The sequence below is a fragment of the Camelus bactrianus genome, chromosome 19 (genome assembly GCF_048773025.1).
Source record: "Camelus bactrianus isolate YW-2024 breed Bactrian camel chromosome 19, ASM4877302v1, whole genome shotgun sequence".
In the NCBI taxonomy this organism is placed as follows: Eukaryota; Metazoa; Chordata; class Mammalia; order Artiodactyla; family Camelidae; genus Camelus; species Camelus bactrianus.
The window spans coordinates 21,822,675-21,828,674 of record NC_133557.1 but is presented as its reverse complement, the minus strand read 5'-3'; the positions used below and the strand labels follow the sequence as shown (position 1 = coordinate 21,828,674).

Here is a 6,000-nt window from a genome sequence, read left to right as displayed (position 1 = left end):
GAAAAGAAAGCGGAAAAGAGGCAAGGATTCTTCCTCTCCGTTTCCAGCCAAGTGGACCTGATCGATGGCCCTCCTGACTTTATTGCGATATTTGATTTATTAGAGATGCCCCCCTGGTGTGTGTGTATTACACACACACACACACACACGCACGCACGCACAGCTCTGGCCCGCGTCCCTCCCTCATTTCTAGCTCCTGGGTGAATCCCACAGCTGTTTCAACTCTCCGCCGAGGGCGAGCGGGAGCGAGTGTGTCGGGTGTGTGTGCGTCTGTGTCCCGGAGAGGGTGCGCGCTCGGCGCCGGGAGCGCGGCCAGCGGGGTCCCGAGGCATCGGGAGGCGGAGTGCTGCCCGGACCCACGCTCTCCGCCACTGCCCCGTCCGGGGCCGGACTTCGGAGCCAGGGCCGGGCTCTGGGAGCTGCAGGGCCGGGCCGGCCGGACCGCCCGTCCTTCGAGCCAGAGGTAAAGTGCTCGCGCGCCGGGGGCGCGGGGAGGGCGCCGCGGCGGGGAGCCGAGCCCCCGGGCCCCCGCCGCCCGCGGCTCCCCTCCCGCCGCTCCCCGCCCCGGCGCGCGCTCGCCTCCCCCGCGCGGAGGCCGGCGGCCGGCAGGCAGGCGGGCGGGCGGCCGGGCCGCGCGGTGCCAAGGGGCTGGGGCGATGCGAGAGCGGCTCGGGCGGGGCGCGGACCCGGACTTTGGCGAGGGCGGCGCGCCGGGGCGGGGGCCGGGGGCGGCGGCGGCGGCGGAGCCCGAGGGCGGAGAGGCGGGAGGAGGCGGAGGGAGGGAAGGAGGAGCAGCAGCAGCACTCGCCGGGGATGCAGCAGCGGCGGCGGCGGCGGCGGCAGCAGCAGCGGCGCGGAGTCCCCTGCGCCCTGCGGCCCGGCTGGGCTGCGGCAGAGGCGGCAGCGCCCCGCGCCGGGTGAGGTCGCCCGGGCCGTGCGCCCTGGTGAGTGGGGCGCGGGGGCCAGGTGGGCGGGGCGGGGGCTCCCCGCGGCCGGAGCCGGCCCGGGTGAGCGCGGCCGCGAGCGCCGCCCAGGTGAGCCCGGGCGGGTCCCGACCGCCCGGCTCCGGCCCCAGCGCAGAGCGCGGAGGTGGGACCCGGCGGGCTGCAGGGTGGCTCTGGCGCCGGCGGGCCGCGGGAGGATGACCCTTTTGACCCCGCTGGCGGGCTGGGCGAGCGGGCGAAGACTTCCCACCGCTCCCCTGACCCGCCGACGCGCCACGCGGAGCCCTGGAGGCCCCCGGGGGCAGCGCTCGTGGACCCGGGCCGCAGGGGGATGGCCTCCTTGACCCCTTTGAGTTTAGACTCAGCGGACCGGCTGAAAGCCAGACCACGTGGGGTTTGTCCAGGCAGAACACGGGAAAGCGGTGGACCGAATCTTCAGAGTGGGAACTCAAAGATACCGAAAGGGCAAATGGGATTAAAAAGACGAACTTCCTCCCAGGCCGGGTTAGACAGAACCAGTTCTCATTCACTTGTAGAGAGATGCTCCCCTCCCCGGGCTCCCGAGGATTTCAGAAGTCTGACAGTGAAGCTGCAGCGATTTCTAAGAGTGCACTTTCTTTTTTCTCCAGTGTTCTTTATAGTAGTTCATTCATTCGTTCCACAAACATTTATGGAGCACCTCCTGGTGCCCGGCACCGCGTTACGTTCCAGAGAAAGGCAATGAATAGTATCGAGTTCCTGAGCACCAGAAGCTCTCAGTTCACTTTGAGGGCAGCTGGGAAAAGAGATGCGGTCTAAGGGTGGAAAAATGTAAGGAGGCACCTGGAAATCCTAGTTTTGCACAATGAACTCTGTCTGCAATTCCAGGTCTAGAGACGAAGACCACGGCCCCCCCGCACACAGTAGGACGAGCCCAGACATTCATTTTGACCATCCCTTTCTCCTCTTCCCCTTCCTGAAAGTTCTAAATCATTCCCTGCCCCCTCTCCTCTCTGGACAGTCTTCCTGCAGCTTGTTGTAATCACTTTTTGAGTTAAAAGTCAATATTTAATTAACCAAGTAATTACATTCAGCTTACGTCTGAATCTGGGTATTTGCACATCTGTGCATGTCGGGACACCCGCCCGCGCGCCCCTCCATCTGTCCCCTGCCCGCTTTCCCACAGTGCCGCCTGCCCTCCCTTTGGGGCAGAGAAGGGAGGCTGCTCATGAGCGGGTTCTCTGGGGGACAGAGACGCAGGGAGGGCGGACTTTCCCTAGAGGACACCCGGTGTCTCTCCCCAGAGCAGGAAGAGTTACTCCGCATCTTGTAGTTAATAGCGAAGGGGATTTCTTACTACACCTCCACTACCCATTACAGAACCACCAGAGGGGGGGTTAATTAAATTAAATCCACTCACCCCATATAGAAAGAGGGTGGGGAGGACAGACTGAAGACACCTCACCCTGTAAGAGAGGTCCTCCCACGCGTGGAGTAGAGGAAACTCATCACAAAAGCCTGTCCAGGTGTGTGACTTAGTGTTCCAATTAGCAACCGAGGGGAGATGGTGGCAGCTTGGCTGATAGCAGTTGGACATTTTCATGTGAAGGGTCTTCTTTGGGCCAAGTTTATGGACGTAAGTGCATGATGTTGGCATAGCTGCTGTGGCTGAGAGTCATTGTGGCTTTGGGCTTTGGGCTTTGTGTATATTTACTGGGTTTTTGAAATTTGAATTTATGGCTTTTTCTGAAACCTTAATAACATGTTAAGTTTTCAGACTTAAGAGCTGACTGATGAGTTGATTGTAAAAAGCTTCGGCGTGAGGAAGGACAGTGTGGCTGTGTGTGAGGCTGTGCACATACAAACAGGCATGTGTGTGTCCCCACCCAACAACTCCATTCAGTTGCCATCCCGAGGACTTAGTTGGTGTCTGGTTGCACATCCTGATGCTTGAAGTCCATCCTTTGGATTTGGGAATCACTTGTCCCTCTTCCTTTCCCTGGATGTGTTCCATTTATCTGTTTGCACCTGCCTCAAGAAGGCAGCTTCTGGTCTCCTGAGTTAGCCAGACCTGGAATGTCACCCAACTCCATCTAATTTGTTCTTTGACTTCCTCCCACCACAAAGAGACCAGAAGCCTTGCCCTGAAGAATATCAGCATGACCAGCTTGTAGTTGAAAGAAAGAACTTTGTCTAGACTGTAGATGACAGATAACACTTATGTAGTGTTTGACGGGCCACACACTGTTACAAATCCTTATGCATAATAACTCATTTAATCCACACGAAACCTCTGAAGTAGGTCCTGTGATTGTCATCATGTTAAAGACGAGGAAACTAAGGCACTAAGAGAATCGTGACCTTCCGACAGTTGGTCAGTGGTAGAGCCAGGACTGGAAGGGCCCTAAGGCTCTGGGGTCCACTCTGACCCTCTGTCCTCTCCTCCCTTCTTGACCTTGGCCTTTTTTTCCATGTGTAGAAGAAACATGCACAGCAGCAGAAAATGCAGTTAGGCAATCCAGCTTTGAAAGGCAGAAGCCCCTCAGTAATCCCTCTTCTTTCCAAAAACCTCCACCGTTTGAGGGGAGTCTGGGGTTTGTATTTTGGTTTGGGGGGGTGGGAGTTGCCCTGAGGAAAATACGTGATTGCCTGGCAAGGTCTCTTTCTCCCTGCAAGTACACACTCCCCTAGTCAGGATGCAAAGGGAACTGTTAGGTGGGGCTGAGGGGAAACAGCCATGAGATCTGAGGTGCGGGTTTGTGCCCCCCTGAGCACACAGTGGAGAGAGGGTTAAAATTCTCCTAGAGGTGCGGCCCTCTTGTGGTTGGTAATGGAGTCGCATCATCCTGTCCCGGGAAGGGTGGCCCAGGCCAGGGCCCTTTGTTTCTGGCCTGGGCCCTGTGTGGCCAGTGGAAGTGGAAGGTGGGACCTCCTCTGAAGGCCAGCCTGCAGGCGAGGGAGGCCTTACCCAGGCCTGCCTTCCATGAGCCTTCTTGTGATGGGCTTTGGGTGGGGAATCTGCAGTGCCCCTGATTCGGATTCAAGACGCTACCTAATTGGAAGATCATTAAGATCATTATAATTAATTGGCATCCTGATAAATGGCGTGATTGCCTAATTGGGGTGGTTGCTAGGGAACCAGGCCTCACTCGGAGCAGAGAGGGGAGGTGGCGTTGGGCTGGCCGCAGGTGGGTGTCAGGGTTACAGACCCAGCGGGTTAATGGGTGGGAAGCCGGAGCCATCTTCACCCACATCTGCCCGTATTTACTGGGCAGCTGCTGTGGGCAAGTTGCAAGTGGATTATCGGTTAGGGATATTTTCCTAGAAAGACTGTGAAGGAATCAAGACCTTTTCTCTTGTAAGCAACAGAGAGGGAGAAAAAAACTTCAGACCAATCTAAGGAGAAGAGGTGGGGACTTACTGGCTTTTATGACCAGAAAACGCTAAGGCAACAGCTTCAGGCACAGCTGGAGTCAGGGCTCAGATTTTGACCTTAGAATCCGTCCCTCTCCATCTCTGTTCTTCCTTCCACAGGGCTGGTTTCTTTCTCCAGCTCCAAGAGCCAGGTGGGCGGGCTCGGGCACTGAGGCCAGGAGAGCTGGGCTGCCTGGCTACCTGCCCGGCTGTGAGATCCATGGCCCATTACTTAACCTCTCTATTCCTCAGTATTGTAGTCTGGCAGATGATGACGGTCACAGCTCCTATCTCCTGGCTAGTAGGAAAGGATAAAATGAGATCGTCCACATCAAGTGCTTGGCACCGTGTCTGACCCAGGCAGACCCTCGGTAAACATTGGCTGTTCTCATGGTTAAGGTGCTGAGCTCAAGAGCTGTCCCCTCATCCTCTCTGGTTCAAGCCCACCCAAGAAGAACAAGCTTCTTTTCCGGTAATGCCCTCCCAAGCCCCAAGCCTCCCTCTGATGGGACTGTTTGTTTTGTTTTGTTTTTTATTGAAGTATAGTTGATTACAACATGTTCATTGCTGGTGTACAGCACAGTGATTCAGTTGTACATGTTTATATATATTCCTTTTCATATTCTTTTTCCTTATAGGCTATTATAAGTTATTGAATATAGTTCCCTGTGCTATACAGTAGGATCTATTCCATATATAGTAGCTCATTTCTACAAATCCCAAACTCCCAATTTATCCCTCTACCCCATGTTTTCCCTCTTGTAACCCTGAGTTTGTTTTCTATGTCTCTGAGTCTCTTTCTGTTTGTAAATAAGTTCATTTGTCTCATTTTTTTAGATTCCACATATAAGTGATACCATATGGTATTTTTCTTTCTTTTGGCTTGCTTCACCTGAGTATGACAGTCTCCTGGTGCATCCATGTTACTGCAAATGGCATTATTTTATTATTTTTTATGGCTGAGTAGTATTCCATTGTGTGTGTATACAGACACACACACACACACACACACACACACACACACACACAACTTCTTTGTCCTGATTAGACCATTTTGTGTCATGCTCACTCCAAGGCAGTGACTGGCCATGGAAATGAGTTGCTGATAATGGGCTTAGGCCAGGCTCCCAGGGCCCACCCTGGAGCTGGGGGCAGAGGGGCTTAGCCCCAAGGACACCAGTGAAAGGAAACCTGGTTTCTGGGGAGGCAGACGGCCAATGTCTATGATAAGGGGGACACAAGTGTAAGAGATGATGGCCAGATGGACCTGCTTCCATTTTGGTCAAGGTGGGGACCATGGAAACAGCTAGCTACTGGGTGGGCAGCCTCCCCCACTGCCCCCTCCACTGAGGTCAGCAGGCACTGGAGGCCGGACTTTTCTACCTGAGTGTCCACCGTGTGCTACCTGGCCTTGATTCTGCATTTTCTGGTGGCCAGGAGCAGTGTTTGCCCAGCCTTCCACCGTGTGCATCATCTGGAGGTATCTATTAAAAAGCTCAAATTCCAGGCCCTGCTGAATCAAACTCCCAAGGGGGGCCCTGGCTGCTGGAAGGGGACCAGAGTTCCGTGTGTGTGTGTGTGTGTGTGTGTATGTTCCACATCAGCAGAGAGGTGGAAAGAGGACCCTCTAATCTGATGCAGGGGCTGCAGAAAGGCAGAGGAA

At 55.4% G+C, this 6,000-nt stretch overlaps 1 protein-coding gene across 4 annotated transcripts in view; it reads left to right on the top strand.

Annotated features, from left to right (window-relative positions):
- Positions 1-215: 215 nt before the first annotated feature.
- Positions 216-6,000, top strand: part of SULF2 (sulfatase 2) — a 109,672-nt gene continuing 103,887 nt past the window's right edge. For 3 of the 4 annotated variants that reach the window (XM_074347396.1, XM_074347395.1, XM_074347393.1), the window contains exon 1: positions 785-944. The gene's annotated coding sequence lies outside the window, so the exon portion shown is untranslated. Of the gene's footprint in view, positions 464-784; positions 945-6,000 lie in introns of those variants that run through there. The other variant, XM_074347394.1, reaches the window with a different exon arrangement.